Genomic DNA, 18,389 nt, shown 5'->3' with positions numbered 1-18,389 from the left:
AGTTGTTAATCTTTAGCTTTTAGAAACGCTTTAGCCACCTTTTGACTTTTATTTGGCCAGGCCTTAAAAGCAGCAATGAAAAGAAGAAAGAAAAGACTTTTTTCTTGTCGACCCCCAGTAGGGAGGTCCCACCTGGACAAGGGTATGCCCCATTCTCCAGGCTTCAAGAAGTGTCACACTTGCAGCAAGGTGATTTCAGTTGCAGACAAACACTCCCAGTGCATTCACTGCCTCGGTGAGTGGCACATCCAACAGTAGTGTTCCCTCTGCCAGCAGCTCTGACAGAATCCTACAAGGATAGAGCACTCCACCAGAAAATCATCTTTATGGAGGAGGCTCTCTGACCTCAGCCCTTTGGCAAGTGTGAGTCTTCCCCTCAACCTTCAACTTTGCAGACTCCTCTCACACATCAAAAAAGAGAGCGGGAAGTCCTCTCAGCAAGCTCAGGGATAGCCGAAGCGATCACCATCTCGTTCGGTATCCTCAGCACCACCAGCACTGAGATCATCTGGCACCTGCATCTCATGGCGACCGTCGGTGTCCGGTACTGTTGATAGCCCCACAGAATGTTTGGGGCACCGAATCTTCTGACAAAAGGACACGGACAAACACCCTAAGACGCTTCTGGTATGCAAGCTGTCATCTGTACTGATGGATCTCCCCATCCGACACTGGACAGATCGGTCCAGGCAAGGTCCCCATCTCCCCCAGCACTGCCACCGACACTGGGATGCTCGGTACCGGCAGAATTCCATCAGACCAGTGGCTGTGTTGGAAGCTCCTGACTCTCTCTCCCCTTTGGTACCGGGATCATGGCACCGAGCCATGGCTGATCAAGGGGTATTTCCCCACAATCATGCCATGCCCTTCCAATGTTGAGTGAAGGATTGGACAGTGAGCCTGACTGGGTTTCTCTATACTCCTCCCAATCTCCATGTGGGACACAGTGTCTAGGAACCTACCACCAGATGGCACCGCCACCACCTTGGTATGGGCACCTCCACCAGGCCCTATACCAGTGCAGTGGCATATTGAGACCCCAGGGTGCGCATTGCCAGCCTTCCTTGAGGGCACCGAGCATCCCCCGAGAACCTCCCAGGTATGCCCCCCTGGCTACAGCATCACAGGTCTCAGAACCCCAAGAAGTGGAGGAGCAATTGGTGGACACAGAGGAGGTGGTCACACCCAAAGCCATAGCCTCTTCTTCATCGGACGAAGTGATCATGCCATCACCACTTTCCATGGTGGATGATTTCTGCTTGTTCCAAGAGCTGGCAAAGAGAGTGGCAGACACCCTCCGCATATCATTGGAGAAGTTTAAAGATATGCACCTTCAGCTTATCAATATCCTCCACGTCTCAACTACCTCCAAAATCACCGTCCCAATCAATGATGCCATCCTAGATCCAACTAAGATGGTATGGCAAACCCCAACTTTGGTGGTGCCAACATGCAAGCGGGTGGACAAAATATGATGTCCCCACAAACAAACGAATCAGAGTTCCTATTTACCCACCCAATTCCATTGTGGTGGACACTGTGAACTCTCATGGCCGACAGTACCACTCTAAGAGGACACTCTACGACAAAGATGGGAAGCATTTTGATCTCTTTGGTAGGAAGGCGTATTCCTCTGCCACCTTATGGTTTTGAATAGCCAATTACTAGGTGCTCACAGTGAAATATGACTACACGAATTACAATAAATTACAAGACTTTATTGATAAACTGCCGGAGAGCTCCCAGGATTCCTTCAATGCCATCATCCAGGAAGGGCAACTGGTGGCAAAAACAGCTTTGCAGTCAGCCCTTGACACCGCCAATACAGCTGCCAGGACCATCTCTAAGGCTGTGGTGATGAGATAGGTGTTGCAGCTCCACCTCTTGGGTTTTCTGAAGGAGATATAGATCACAGTGGAGGACCTCCCTTTTGAAGGGGTGAAGCTCTTTGCCAAGAAAACTGACATCTCTCTCCACTCCTTGAAGGATTCCAGGGCCACTCTCAGGTCACTGGGAATGTACACACTGGGGCAAGAGAGACACTTTAGCCCTCAATAACAGCAGAGGCCTTATTCATCTGAATTCCCGTCACAACGTCACTATGGAAATGATGGCATCTCAGAGGAAAAAAGGAAAGGTCTCAAAATAAAAGCATTCTGGTTCCCAGTCCTCGACCCAACCACCTGCCCCATAGCATCACTTTTGACGGGCAGATTGAGGCGCTGTGAGACCACTCCCCACTATATTACCTGTGACCACGCACCCATTTGGCCACCGTTTGGCAATGTTCTGCAGTGCCTGGGAGTGCATAACATCGGACAAATGCGTCCTAGAGATTGTCAGATCTGGATAGTCCATCCACTTCACCTCCCTACCCTTTCCACAACACCCTTCCCCATCCCTCTTCAGGGACCCTTCTCATGAGAGTCTACTATGGCAGGAGATAGATCAACTCCTGCAGTTAAGAGCCATAGAACCAGTACCTCAGCATCTATGAGACAAGGGGTTCTACTCTCATTAGTACTTAATATCCAAAAGGAAAGGAGGTTGGAGACCCATCCTGGACCTCAGAGCTCTCAACAAGTTTGTCAAAGCTCAGAAGTTTAAGATGGTCACCCTGTCGATGATCATTCCATCCCTGGAACAGGGAGATTGGCTTTAGGCCCTTGACCTATGAGATGCCTGCTTTCACATCTCAGTATTATTGGCTCACAGACGTTTCCTCAGGTTCAGTCTGGGGCACGACCACTACCAATACAGGATCCTCCCCTACGGACTTTCGTCGGCTCCAAGAATATTTTCCAAAGTTTTCTCAGTGGTGGCCACCCATCTATGATCTCAAGGGATAATGATCTACCCTTACCTGGACAATTGTCTCCTTAGAGCTCAGTCACTTCAGGAGGCTCATCAAGCCACCAAAGACATGATATGCTTGTTTGTGGAGCTGGGCCTGCAGATCAATTCCCATAAGTCGACCCTCACACCAGTGCAATGCCCAGAATTCATAGGGGCTGACCTAGATGTGCTACAGGCCAAAGCCTGCCTACCCCAGGACAGGTTTCTGTCCCTGGTATCGCTTATAGACACTGCTCAATGCAGCCCTCAAGTGACAGCCAGAATCCGCATCCAGCTCCTGGGGCATGATTCCACATGCCAGACTTCACATGTGATGCTTACAGCCATGGTTAAGCTCAGTTTACAGAACAGGGACAGTCTGAACAAAGCCCTGTCACTACCTACCAGAATCAAGAACTCCCTGGACTCGTGGAAGAAACCGGCCAATGCATGCAAAGGGATCCCCTTCTTACAGGTGCCACCTTCGTCACTTCTTACCACAGACGCATCCCTTATAGGATGGGAGTGTGCATTTAAACAGTCTCACAACCCAAGTAAAATGGTCACTTGCAGAAATCTCCCTGCACATCAATCTCCTCGAGCTGAAAGCAGTCAGGAACACTTGTGCCAATTTCCTCCTGCTTGTAACAGGATCACATATAAAGGTCCTGACAAACCAAATAGCATGCATTGTATCAACCACCAGGGAGGAGCCAGATCGCCCTTTCTATGCACGGAGGCAATTAAACTAGGAACCGGTACATCTCTCACAACATCACCTTATCCCAAACTCACCTCCCAGGCACTCAGAATGTGGTAGCGGAGAAGCTCAGTTGCACATTCCTGCACGACCATGAGAGGGAGATGCACCCATCAGTACTTCACAACTTGTTTGTGTGGTGGGGAACACCATCCATAGATCTGTTTGCCACTTACCAGAACAAGAAGTGTCCACATTACTGTTCCAGGGTGGGTATCGGACAGCATTCTCTGGGCGATGCTCTCCTCCTCCCATGGGACAAGGGCCTTCTTTATGTCTTCCCTCCATTTCCTCTTCTGCTGAAGGTGCTAAAAATAGAGGGACGGAGCTTAGATAATTTTGATTGCTCCCGTGTGGCCGAGACAGACGTCGTACCCTTACCAGATGCAGCTCACGATGTGCCCACCGATCTTCCGTCCGTCCATTCCACACCTTCTCTCTCAGGACAAAGGATGTACCATACATCCCAACTTGGGGATCCTTCTACTCAATGCATGGCTCCTATGTGGTTCCAGCACCTAGAAAGCTCATGCTCAAAGGAAATGCAAGAGGTTTTACTAAACAGTAGAAAGTCCTGCACGTGATGCACTTACCTGCAGAAATAGTCCAGGTTCAAGATTTGGTGTATGGCCCAACAAATCTCTCCAGTGTCAGCAACTCTTCCATGTATTTTGAAATATGCCCTGACACCTAAAAGATTGGTGAAATGCTGTAATAGCTGTTCAGTGGACTCCAATCTGTAGAGGGATCCCCAGTGCTTTTGCATGCAACCACTAAAAGGTTTCTTAAGGGAATAACAAACCTCTTCCCTCAACTTTGACTTCCTGCCCCCTTGAGGGATCTAAACCTAGTGTTGAAAGGGCTTACTAGGCCTCCCTTTGAACCTATGGCTACCTGTTCACTAGCATATTTATAGATGAAAACGATCTTTCTGGTTGCAATTATCTTGGCTAGAATAGGGGAAATAGCAGCTCTGATGGTGCATCATCCGTAGGCAGTATTCTTCCCTGACAGGGTTACACACTGGCTGCATCCCAGGTTCATCCCTGAAGTGATCTCGTTTCACATGAATCAGTCTAGCCACCTTCTACCCCAAGCCTCACTGAGACAATAGGGAGGCCATATTGCATACCCTAGACATTAGGAGAGCCCTTGCATTCTACCTAGATAGGACAAAAGCCTTCAGGAAGTCCCCTAGACTATTTCTCATTATGGCGGAAAGATATAAGGGCTTAGCGATATCAGCCCAAAGACTATCCAAGTGAGTCTTAAATTGCACCAGACCAAGGGTTGGTGACCTATGGCATGCATGCCAAAGACTGCACGTGAGCCGATTTTTAATGGCACACTGCTGCCTGCCGGGTCCCAGCCACCGGCCCTGCTCAGCCCGCTGCCGAACCTAGGCTGGGACCCTGGCAGGCAGCAGCATGCCCTTAAAAATCCTGCCTGCCCCGGCTCGCTCTTCTCCACCCTCCCGCGGGGGCAGGGTAAGAAGCTTGGTCCTGCCAGCTGCTGCTGCAGAGCATGCAAACTCCTCCTCCCCCCCGCCTCTACCCCCAGCATTCTGGGTTCCTGCCCCTCCTCGTCTCTCTCCCGGCCACCAATCAGCTGATGGCCCTTGCGGGGGAGGGGGAGTAGCGGAGCTGCAGTGCGCTTGCTGCTCTGGGGAGGAGGCGGAGAAGAGGTGGGACGGGGCCGTGGGGAAGGGGGGTGGAATTAGGGCATAACCCCTCCAGCCCGCTGCCGTGAGTCGCTCAGGTCAAGAGGCTGGGAGCACCCCCACGACCCCAACCCACACCCCTAGCCCTCTGCCCTGACCCCTACATCCCCCTCACACCGCCCCAGCCCTCTGCCCTGACCCCTGCACCTCCCCACAACCCCAGCCCTGACTCCAGCACCCCCCACACATACCCAGCCCCCTCACACCCCCTCCCCTGACTCCTGCACCCTCCTCACACACCCCCAGCCCCCTGCCCTGACTCCTGAACTCCCCCCACATACCCAGCCCCCCCTACACCCCATATCCTGACTCTTGCACCCCAACCCCCCACATTCCCACCTGCACCCCTCGCACCAAATAGGAGCGGCCCAGGTAAGCACTCCACCCCCAAACCTCCTGCCCCAACCCTGAGCCCCCTCCCCCATTCTAGCTCCTGGCCAGACCCTACACCCCAACCCCCAGCCTGCTCCTTCACCCCCAGCCCTGTGCTCAGTGCACTCCCACCCTCAGCTCAGTGCAGAGAGAGAGGAAGAGAATGGGCTAGAACCAGGGAGAAGGTAGGTACCCACTCTATATGGGCAGGGCCGGGATCCCAGACCGGCAGCTGGCTGAGCAGGGCAGGCAGCCGGGACCCTGGCTGGCAGGAGCCGGCAGACGGAACCCCAGACTGGCAGTGGGCTGAGTGGCAGCAGGCTGAGCTGTTCAGCCCACTGCCGGTCTGGGGTCCTGGCTGCCAGCCCCACTCAGCCTGCTGCCGGTCTGGGGTTCTGGCTGCCAGCCCCTTGCCAGCCAGGGTCCTGGCCGCAGGCCCCGCTCAGCCTGCTGCCGGACAAGGTGAATGGAACCCCAGGCTGGCAGCGGGCTGAGCGGGCTGGCAACGTAAGATCAGCATTTTAATTTAATTTTAAATGAAGCTTCTTAAACATTTTGAAAACCTTGTTTACTTTACATACGACAATAGTTTAGTTATATAATATACAGACTTATAGAGAGAGACCTTCTAAAAAACGTTAAAATGTATACTGGCACGCGAAACCTTAAATTAAAGTGAATAAATGAAGACTCAGCACACCACTTCTGAAAGGTTGCCGACCCCTGCACCAGACAGTGCTACCAAATCCGTAACATGATCCCTCTGGACTTGATCCGTACACATTCCATGAGATCAATCTCCTCATCTGTTGCCTTTCTCAAGGACATTCCCATCTCAGTGATCTGCAGAGTGGCAACGTGGGTGTCAGTCCACACCTTCGAAGAACATTATCCAGTCAGTCACAGGGGACTCTGCCTCTGATGCCATCTTTGGCTCCACAGTACTATCATCTGGGACTAACCCGACTCCGAAGTCTCAGCTCTCCAAGGGGGGTACTACTTGGGAGTCATCTATGGTGGGGCACCCATAGGGACACTACTCGAAGAAGAAGTTACTCCTCTTGTGCAGTAACTATGATTCTTTGATGTGTGTCCCTGTATGGGTGCTCCACTACCCATTGTCCTCCCTTCTACTTCAGAGTTCTCCCTGTGACTCTGTAGTAGAGAAGGAACTGAGGATGGTTAGCCCACGAGTGCTGGCTAGCCTTGTGGCGCAGCACAAGCAGAGACAGTGCATGCGCAGGCCCAACAGACACTGCTACTGACGTTCTCCGATCAGCAGCGCAGGGAGGCAGACACACCAATAGTGGAGCACCCATAGGGGGACACATCTCAAAGAACAGTTGTTACTGCACAAGGTGAGTAACTTTTTCTTTTGATATTTTAGAAATAAAACATTTTTACTTCATTTCAAAATGACATTTTGTTTAATAGTTTAGGTAGATTTATTTAAAAAACAAGGCAATAAAAAATAAAACAAAAATTGTTTTGAGTAGAACAAAACATTTAGCTTGACCTGACACAGAAATGTTTTGGGTTTTTTTGATTCAATTACCAAGCTGAAAAATTACTTATTCACTCAGCTCTAATAGTCAGTACTTTGTAAAAATAACTATTCATGAAGAATTGCTAAGGAAATACTTGGAAAAATTGGAATTACTCTACTTGGCTTACTTTTCTTGACATCATTCTTTGTTTGTTAAGGAAATTAGCTAAACAGTTTTCTGAAACACTGTCAATTTATTTTTGAAAAGTCAGCCTGAACTACAGGGGACCAGTATACTGGAGGAATAATCATTTAGAGGATAACTATGAGAAATAACACAAGCTCAAAGAAAACTTGCAATAAAAACTATTTTTTCCATAGAAATACAAAATTAGTAGATGAGCAGAATGCATATGATCTATAGATTTTAGTAAAACGTTAGATACATACTGTGTTTCATGAAATTTTATCCTCAAACTAATTCAGGCTTGCTTGGATTTATACATTGTCATAAAACTAAAAACTATTGAAAAATTGAGGAACAAGAGAACAATGAGAAACAAGAAACGCTGTTTCAAACTCTGGGAGTTTTTTGTGGCGTTCTCCAGTGATTTATTGAGTACAGTCTTAGTATTTTTTAAAGAACTGGAAGAAAGAGTAAGCAGTATGTTAATGAAATTTGGAGATAATATGAAAATTGGGAGGCGAGAACACAGAAAATTCAGTGAGATTTACTCACATAAATGGAAAATGCAAGCTCATACGTTTGAGAAAACATCATCTGAAACATACATGCTTTATAAGTAGAAGAAATATGAGAAGCAAAAAAGGTGAAAGAGATGCAGGTGATTGTGGACAGCAAGTTAGATCTAATTTTTGCCGTGTTGATGATCAGCAAAGGTGATGCTTAAAATAAACTGAATGATAGGAGGGAAGAAAATTCGCAACACACCTCTGTTTAAAATGTGCTTATGGACAATTTTATTGCCCTGATATAATTCAGTCTTCTCTAAACTTGTATGTGAACTTCTGAAAAAGTTGTTGTAGGCTATGTCTATACTACTACTTATGTTGGTATAATTTATGTGGCTCAGGGATGTGAATAAGCCATGCCTCTGAGTGACGTAAGTTACATCGACCTAACTGCCAGTGTGGACAGTGCTATGTCAGCGGGGGAGCATCTCCTGCCATCATAGCTGATGCCGTTCATTGGGGGTGGTTTAATTGAGAGCTCTCTCCTGTCAGCTTAGAGTGACTACGCTAGAGAGCTTACAGCAGTGCACTGTATCAGTGCAACTGCGCCTCCATAAGCTCTCTAGAGTAGCTATACCCTTGGTCTGCAAATGCACAGACATCATGTAACAGGGCAGAGGGGTTATAATCCTATATAGCTTTGGCACAGTTGCACCTGGAATACTTTGTTCATTCTTGGGCAACTCGTAACATTGACATAAGAACTACTGTACCAGAACACACTAGTGTTTGTCTGATCCAGTATTCTGTCTCTGACTGTAGAGTAGTGGTGGGCCCATCAGGGTAATCCGCTGGCTGGCTGCCAGACAGTTTGTTTACATTTGCTGTTCCCAGCCAATGGGAGCTGCGGGAAGTGGTGGCCAGCACGTCCCTGTGGCCCGCTTGTACCTGTGTGACACCCAGTCTCAATAGCTGGTTGTGAAGGGCCCATTCAGGGAAATGGGCCCTCAGGGAAAACAATAGGCCCTAGGAGAAGCTTATCCCCCACTTGGTAAACCTTCTTATGGATGTTTGTCAGCCTGTAAGCAATGGCTGGTATGACTCTGCAAGGCCATGTGACCATACCAGATGTCTCTGGACTCCATTTTGGGTACTTGTATTTTTCCACAAACTGGGCTGGGAACTGTTTTTTGAACAAAGGGTTCCCACCATATGCTAAAGCTATATAAGGCAGGGAGTGACATCATCTGTTATTGTTAACTCCTCCACAACTGAACACCTAAGAGAAACTCCGAAAGAAAAGGACTTGAAACGGGGGTGGGGAGCCCAAGCTGCAAATCCAGTGCAGTTTGTGCCTTGATACAAGCAGGCTTAAAGATTTTCATCAGTCAGGGTGAGAGATTATTAATTCAAATTCTAGTTTGCGTTTTTGTTTATTTACGAGGTAATCTTCTTTGATCTGTTTGCTATCACTTATAATCACTTAAAATCTTTCTCTTTGTAGTTAATAAACTTTGTTTTATGTTTTAACCTAAACCAGTGTGCCTGTAAGTGAAGTGTCTGGGGAAAAGTCTGAGCTTGGTTTAGCACAATCGTATTTTGCATGTTCCTCTCCACATTGAGGAAGAGGCGAACTGGGTAATAAACTCATATTGGTCGGGGTTTCTATCAGGGCAAGATGATAGGGGTCATCTATCTGGGGTCCTACGCTGGGGGCTCGGGGTTATTTTGGCTGTAGCCTCTCAGTTGTTGGTTCATGCAATGGCTGGTCAGCCTGCATGTAACTGCAGCTGAGTGTGTCTCTGCCCGTGTGTATGCTGGTGGAAGCGTAGGACTGGAAGCAATCTATAGCATGTCACAGCAACACAGTGCTGAGAGGGAGCCCAGACTGGTGAGTCAGAGGGTTAAGTGGCACCCTGCGGGGAACCCATCACAAGTACCCAATCTACCTTCTCTAACACATTGATTATTTCATGTACCTCTGTCATGTATTCTTTCTTAGTTATTTTCTCTCTATGCGGTCCAAAACTTCTCAGTCTCTCCTCAAAGGAATTCTGTCCAGTCCTGTAATCCTTTACGTTGCCTGTCTCTGACCTCCTCCAATCTCTTCTGTGTCTTTATTGAGAGAGGTGACTAAAACATCATTCTAGGTGAAAGGCATGCCATCAGTTCATATGGCATTATAGTATTATCAGAAAGATAAACTGTAATGAGTTGAGAGAAAGGCAACAGGAGCAAATAGTGGGGCTGAAGAGTGACTTAAAAAAGAAGATTAAACCAATGGAAACAAATTTTAGTCAGTGTGCCAAACTGTTCCTTGGACTTCCGTTTAAGATTAATCATGCAGAAAATCATATGGCGCATGCATTGAACCTGTCTCCGCCTGTTCAAAACAGGTGCTGTTAAGTCAGACAAATGTTGGCACTGTGATTCAGCATGTGCTAACTTAACCTATGTGCTCTGGGAGTGCTCCTGTACCCAGATATTTTGGGCAGAATTTAATTGCAGACTTAATTTTTTCCTATCAAATACAATTGTGTTACAAGCCAAACATATAATTTTAAGCCTAATAGACATTAACTGGAAGCTAAATAAATCTGAAAAATTTTGGCAGAGCACTAATAATTGCTAAAAGACTAGCACTACAAAAATGGAAAACCAAAAAACGACCAACAGTTGAAAACTGGCTCATAGACATCGTAAGCTTGGCCACCATGAAAGGAATTGTATACTGTAACAGAAATACTCAAGAAAAATTCTCAGAGATGGGATGCTTTGCTGGAAGTATCTGAACAATCCTATAAAATGCGTTCTCCCACCTGCCCTGCCTCTCTAGCCACTTCCTTCCCTCCCTGATTCTATCCCCCTCCTCTGAATTTTGTTTCTATTATTTATCTTATTTTAATAATTTTACTTTAACTAGCTAGATTTTTATAAACAAATTTTGTTTGTAAATTGTGTAATAAAATATAAATCAGTTATTTGTATCCATATCTTATGTAATTAAATATTTCAAGTATAGCTAAGGTTAAGTAGCAACTGGTTAATATATTCTGAGAAGCTTAGGTCTTATGAGAATTTTATGTATAGTTTCTTTTTTCTGTGTGTGTGTGTGTGTGTGTGTGTGTGTGTATGTATATGTATATATGTGTGTGTGTGTATATATATATGTATATATATATAAAAATATGTGTGGGTATATAAAGTTACTGGGGGGGAAATGCTAAATACGTATAGCCCCCGCATCCCGACCCCACTCCCTGGCAGGAGTGCTTGGAGATGGGGGCTGCAGGTGGAAGGGGTCGGGAGGGCCCCCACTTGCTCTGCATATCTCTAATTTCTTGAATAGTAAGACCATCAATAACACAATGGATTCTCTTAAGTAAAATTTAAATCTAAATATACAATAAACAAACAAACATGAGAAATATCTGAGATAAAGTATAATATACACACTGCAAAAATGTATATGTATACATACCCTTTATATTATACACAGAAAATTAAAAAAAAATAGAATATGTACTTTAAAGGCTACCTGTATCTCCAGACTTTTTTTATTTCAATTTTTTCAAAGTGAATTCAGTTCCAGAGAAAGATACTAATCTATGACAGCATTGGACACTGAAGTTCTTTATCCATAGAGCAGGTATTAGATAATCAGTTTCCCCACCCACCCTTGTTTCAGCAATATGTCTTAACTTGGATGGACCTCTTCTAAAGGTGAGAGGATTACTAATGTTCCATGTTTTCTTCATTGGTGATTTTGCTAACACTACAATCGGTGCTAGTTACAAAGTTTTGTGTGTGATGTGGCACTAGGAATTTGATTGAGACCACAATATATATTCAAATTCAAGCCAATTTTGAGTAACAAATGTACCCCAAAAAAAAATCAGAGAACCCCCCAAAATTGTACATTTGTGCATATGTTTTTTTAAAAAACCACTAATATAACTTTAAAAGCTGAGAAATTAATTTAGTTTTGTTTTGTAAATTTTTGCCTTTTAATCTTCTCTTGGCTGACACCTTTTATATCTGGTGTCAGGCCAAAGAACAGTGTTACAGGTATGCTGTAAATCCCTGAAAAATGGGTTTTATAATGGAAAGTCTGACACAACATTAAGTGAAGCAGTGATTCTGGCTTCTGCCAGATGATACTCCTTAATAAAGGTTTATGTATTTTAGGCCCCTCTGAATCTGGAAACCAAGTTTTATTTTGTTTTATATTATGCACGCTGTTAATCATCTCTTGATTGTGACTTATTAGAGGAGAATTCTTCTGCCAATAGCACAAAAATGGCTCTTGTTTTTCAGCTGAGATAAAGAGCCCGCTCATAGGCATAACATTTAAGAAAGTAAAGATGTACTTGCTTAGAGGCAAGGTTTTCTGAAGCAAGAGGTGACCACCTGAAGTTAATCAGGGAAGACATCCCTGAGAGGAGTGGGTAGCAGGTGTTATAAATTAGACATAGGGGAAGGAGGACTACTATTTATAAAAGGGTAGCATTTCTGTGAGGAATCATTTTGAACGTCTTAAGGAAAGAGGCAGACAAAAAATAAATAACTCTTTTCTCACCTTTTCTTTAGATGGGGTTGAAAGCTTTTCTGAATGCAGTATTGTCATCTTTGAATTTATGGCTCTGCTTAGTTGGAGATTGATTATGAATATTCCATAAAACAAATGTATGCTTGATAGTATAGGTAGGTTACAGAGGGCTGTTTACGGAAGTAAGAGCCCTGTCTGTTGGTAAGTGTAATAGGGAGAGCAGAACATAACCTTGTCTTGCCAAATAGTGTGAATATCAGTGCTATTTCACAAGCCTTACACAGCGCATCCCAGAACTTCTGGTTCCTGCAGCTTAGGCTGACCCCAGTTGTTTCCCTTTTACTTGTCTGCCAACTGGGCCAGGAAGATCAGCATAATTACCTGGAGCTCCCTCCCCTGGAATTAACTGAAGGATGCTTTAGCTACCGTGCTTCTAACTTTTCTACCCTGCATAAGCCCCCATTTACTTGCTTCCCACACCCAAAAAATAAGGCTGGTTAAGAGGAGGTACCACGACTCCACCCCTTATTTCTTTGAGGTGCAGCCTGCTGGTTTGCTATTCTATGAGATTTTTAGAAAATTGCAAATAGTCCATTCTGGTGACTACTGCTAGAGGATAAAGTTTTGTGCAGGCAACCCATTTCTTATAAAATGTCAACTCGACTGAGTTAGGGGAGAGTGCAGCTCCAAACCAGTATCCTGAAAAAGCTGAATGGAAGCACAGGGCTAGTTGGGTACTCTGATAATACCAATAGGGGAACCAAACTATCCAACTCATACTTGCTTGTGTAACCATCCTAAAAGATCATTCAAGAGCATGGGTCGTAGCCTGGGATGAGGAAGGGTGATAGACACTCGATCAAGCTATTCTAGACTGAAATAATGTTTGTACTTGGGAATCTGACCATAATCTGTATATTAGGACTGGGATGCAAATATAATTTTATTATTGGGCTTTTCACCTTTTGTCTAGTATTTAATCCTGAATAGCCCAAGAGCCTGCTGGAACACTATAAGGACTATAAGGTGGATAGAGAGCTGGCTAGATTGTCGGGCTCAACGGGTAGTGATCAACAGCTTGATGTCTAGTTGGCAGCTGGTGTCAAGCGGAGTGCCCCAGGGGTTGGTCCTGGGACCGGTTTTGTTCAACATCTTTATTAATGATCTGGATGATGGGATTAATTGCACCCTCAGCAAGTTCGCAGACGACACTAGGCTTGGGGGAGAGGTAGATATGATGGAGGGTAGGGATAGGGTCCAGAGTGACCTAGACAAATTGGAGGATTGGGCCAAAAGAAATCTGATGAGGTTCAACAAGGACAAGTGCAGAGTTCTACACTTAGGAAGGAAGAATCCCATGCACCGCTACAGGCTGGGGACTGACTGGCTAAGCAGCAGTTCTGCCGAAAAGGACCGGGGGATCACAGTGGATGAGAGGCTGGATATGAGTTGTCAGTGTGCCCTTGTTTCCAAGAAGGCCAACAGCATATTGGGCTGTATTAGTAGGAGCATTGCCAGGAGATTGAGGGAAGTGATTATTCCCCTGTATTCGGCACTGCTGAGGCCACACCTGGAGTATTGCATCCAGTTTTGGTCCCCCCACTACAGAAGGGATGTGGACAAATTGGAGAGAGTCAAGTGGAGGGCAACGAAAATGATTAGGGGGCTGGGGCACATGACTTATGAGGAGAGGCTGAGGGAACTGGGGTTATTTAGTCTGCAGAAGAGAAGAGTGAGGGGGGGATATGATAGCAGACTTCTGTTACCTGAAGGGGGGCTCTAAAGAGGTTGGAGCTAGGCTGTTCTCAGTGGTGGCAGATGGCAGAACAAGAAGCAATGGTCTCAAGTTGCAGTGAGGGAGGTCTAGGTTGGATATTAGAAAACACTATTTCACTAGGAGGGTGGTGAAGCACTGGAATAGGTTACCTAGGGAGGTGGTGGAATCTCCATCCTCAGAGGTTTTTAAGGCCCGGCTTGACAAAGCCTTGGCTGGGATGATTTAGTTGGTGTTGGTCCTGCTTTGAGCAGGGGATTGGACTAGATGACCTCTTGAGGTTTCTTCCAACCCTAATATTCTATGATTCTATGACAACAATGAACCTGGCATCAAAACACTTTAGAATAGTTGGTTATTCAGCTATATGTACAGCTTTAAAAGTGAAAATGTACATGATTAGCCATTAAAAGGCTAACCGTTATTTGGTCCATTAATCAGATAAATTTCTGCTTATATACACCTCTACCCCAATATAATGCAGTCCTCGGGAGCCAAAAAATGTTACCACGTTATGGGTGAAACCACGTTATATCGAACTTGCTTTGGCTCCCCTGCTCCTTGTTTCCTGACCGCCCCCTCCAGAGACCCTCCCGTCCCTAATCACCCCCAGGACCCCAACCCCCCTGCTCCCTGTCGCCTGACTGCCCTGTCCCCTATCCACACCCCCGCCCCCTGACAGGCACTCACCGACAGCGGCGGGAAGCAGAGCAACGTGGCCCCAGCCTGCTCCACTCTGCCGGCTCCCAGCCACGGCACTCTGCTTCCCGCCGCCAGTGAGTGCAGGGAGGTTGGGGAAAGGACGCCCCGCGCACACACCTGCGGCGGGAAGTGGAGCCAGCCCCAGCCACTCTGCTTTCCTTGCCCCAGCCCGAGCTGTGTCGCTTGGGGGGTGCGGGGGTTGGGGAAACGTCCCGCACTCACCGGCAGCGGGAAGCGGAGCGCCGCGGTTGGGAGCTGGCAGAGTGGAGCAGACTGGGGCTGGGCTGCTCCGCTTCCGCCGCTGCTGGTGAGTGCGGGGGGAATCCCTTCCCCCAAGCCCCCTCCCCCGAGCAACATGGCTGGGGCCGGGGTGAGGGAAGCGGAGCGGGCTGCTCCCGGCCCCCCGCTAATCACCTGGGACACTCTGGGCCTGCTGGGCCCCCAAAAGTGCCCCCCCACAGCTCCTGCCTCCCAGGCCCTGGGCGGGGGGAGGCTCTGCCCCTGACTGCCCGCCGAGACCCTCTGCCCCTTATCCAACCCCTCAGCCCCGGCCCGGCACCCTTTACATGGCTCTCAGAGCAGCGTGCTGGAGCCAGACATGCTGAAGCGCTGATCCGCCGAAGCACACAGTCTCGCCCCCCAGAGCGCTGCTTTACCATGTTATATCCTAATTTGTGTTATATCAGGGTAGAGGTGTACTTGTATGAGGTGAACTGAAAAATATTATTTCTTTTATCATTTTTACAGTTCAAATATTTGTAATAAAAATAATAATGTAAAGTGTGCAGTGTACACTTTGTGTTCTGTGTTGTAATTGAAATCAATATATTTGAAAATGTAGAGAAACATCCAAAAATATTTAATAAATTTCAATTGGTATTCTATTGTTTAAGAGTGTGATTAATCACGATTAATTTTTTTGAGTTAATCACATGAGTTAACTGTGATTGATCAACAGCCCAAGTGCAAACCTTTTTCTTTTCCTCCCTTCATCCCCATTTCTTTTAAAAAAAACAAAACATGAGTGCTATACAAATGATGTTAGAATCCAGTCTTGGTGTGATTTGAGCCATCACTACTTTGAACCCAGTATGAGTGAACATTTGGAAGGGGTTGGAGATCTTCCTCTTAGTTGTTGTTGGGGAGAAGAAGCAGCACCTCAATTCTAAAAACATACAACATAGTGCAGTGGTTCTGCATTTTAAAATATGATTGTGCTAAAGATACAGAGGATGTAAGTTGATGCAAAGATAGAGCTTGAGATAGTATGTTGGTATAGTTACACTCTGAGTTTTAAAACACTAAAACTCAGCTGGGAGAAAAGCTGTTTTATAATTACAAAGTCAACTTCTCATGCCCACATCTCGTAATCATAAAGAAAAGCAGGTTACCCAAAAATTAAAAAGTAGGATGAATACCCCTTCAGCTGCTCCTCTCCTGACACATCTCATTTCTGTATAATGCTCCCTCCTTTGTATAATCATGCAAAGGAAAAAGCTCAAATTATTCCTTTCATAATGTAGCAAAAAGATTCAAGGGGTGGGGGTGGGGGGCTGTAATCACAGTATTTAGTAATTCCCAGAATTCAGTATGCAAAGCAAAAATACCTCACCCTGGGGGATGAGCAAAAGACAAGCTGAGCCAGCAAAACCTCGGGGATCGGACACCAACATCAGCAGGGTTCTGCTTCTAGAATCCTGTAACAGCATTTGTAGTCTTACCACTTAGGGTACCAGTGCGGGAAACCAACCATCACAGTGGAGAGAGGGAGGTATTCATTTAAAAATAACTCTATTGATTGGATGCTTTCAAGTAACTTAAATACCGAATAAACACAAACACATTATGCCTCCCTTCCCATATTTATTTCCACTCCCACCCCCTGAAAAAAGTCTTTTGATTTGGATTCTTCTAAAAGCTACTTACTGTGATATTTCCATCTTTCTTCCCCTTCCCTCCTCCCCCTGCCCTTTCTTTGGAATAGAAATATCCACAATAGCATGTTCTGCTTGGGTTTACATATTGAGTAGGCAGCTGATGCAGTACTGAAAAAAGCTTTAGTATAAAGAGCGGAGGAGGAATATGTTGAAATCTCAGTGTTAATGTTAATTAAGGAGAACAGTAAAACTAAATATCTGTTATTTTGTTTATGATGTTGTAGCACTTTAGTATTTAGTACCCTAGGTAGCTTCTTTTTACTCCATTGAGCTAGATTAGCCTGATTACACTGGCAGGGTGCAATTGATGGATGACTGTCATTATCTTTTCAAACCTGCGTGACACTTTAGGTATAGAAGATAATTAAATTTTCAAGAGACTACACTGAGATTATAAGATTTGGGCATTTTTTAAAAAAATGACTAATGTTTTGCAATCCATGCTTTTATTTCAAATTGATCAAGAAAAACAATATTCAAGACTTCATATAACACATTTTTTTTCTTTTGAGATGCTCTCGCCTGTCTCCAATAAATATATATGGCCAAATGTATTGGTAATGATTTGAAACTGTACAGGTTAGCACAATACGTTTAATGAAACCTTGTCTGAGACAAAACACTAGAGGATCATAATTAATGTCTCATTTTCTGCCAGTTGCTATTGATTACTCATTCAAGGTCCCTTTGTTCTCAAAATGGAAACAACTGTATTTCACATCACTATCTAATGAGATTCTCAGGATAGGATTCTTTAACAACATGCTGATAATTGCGAACATATCCCTAGAATTTAAATTTAAAATGAATTAACATTATAATATAATTTCACAAAAGTCAGTGTTTTCCAAATTAAAAGTTTATTATGGTCTGTTTTTATACATTTTTGTCAAAAAAACAGAAAACTGAATAGAGTTAAAAATATAACGCTACATGTCTTAGTTGTTTACTTTGACTTGCCTGTGATGTATGGCATATGACTCAGGTAAGTTGCTGTCTTGTAGCCAGAAGGTCTATAAAGTAATAGAATCTCCCAAGGAAATTACTTTATTGCATTTTTAACTTTATGAGCTTTTTCAGTCAGAAAGAAGTGGACATGTGCAACTTACCTAAACAGGGCAAGCTTGAAAGCTTCTCTCTCTCACCAACAGAAATTGATCTAATAAAGTATATTAGTTCACCCTCCTTGTGTCTCCTCCTTTAGTGGAGCTTGACTGTCCCCTTTATCACCGCATTTTATTAAATGATACACAAAAATGCTAAGGTGAGTCAGAGTTAAGATTTGTGGTTAACACAAAACCACCAAAGCAATAAAATGAAAATTTAAAGCATCTAACAGCGTGTGTCTTCACTTCTTCCACCCGGAATCAAACATCCTGCACAAGGGCAGACAACATACCAAAAACTGAACTCTGCCCCAGTGAAGATTTCCCCCTTTCCCAGCATCACAAACATACCAAACTTCTCCACTTCACGATCTGTTCTGCATGCTTCTGGAAATCATTCATTCATGCTTAGGAAAGTGGATGCTGAACCAGCAACTCTTACTTCATAGAGGGTC

The 18,389-nt window shown here is 45.2% G+C and overlaps 1 protein-coding gene and 1 long non-coding RNA gene across 19 annotated transcripts in view; one reads left to right on the top strand and one right to left on the bottom strand.

The window, feature by feature from the left end:
• TCF12 (transcription factor 12) overlaps positions 1 to 18,389 on the top strand; it is a 283,371-nt gene that overhangs the window by 191,237 nt on the left and 73,745 nt on the right. The gene's annotated exons all lie outside the window — the stretch shown is intronic.
• LOC141995234 (uncharacterized) lies at positions 1,971 to 16,923 on the bottom strand. Its single transcript, XR_012641279.1, has 4 exons — positions 16,818 to 16,923; positions 3,977 to 4,127; positions 3,772 to 3,903; positions 1,971 to 2,025 (listed from the first exon to the last, which is right to left on the bottom strand). It is a non-coding gene; the product is annotated as an uncharacterized LOC141995234 (long non-coding RNA).

The sequence above is a fragment of the Natator depressus genome, chromosome 10 (assembly GCF_965152275.1).
Source record: "Natator depressus isolate rNatDep1 chromosome 10, rNatDep2.hap1, whole genome shotgun sequence".
NCBI lineage: Eukaryota > Metazoa > Chordata > Testudines > Cheloniidae > Natator > Natator depressus.
This window is presented reverse-complemented; position numbering and strand designations above follow the sequence as displayed.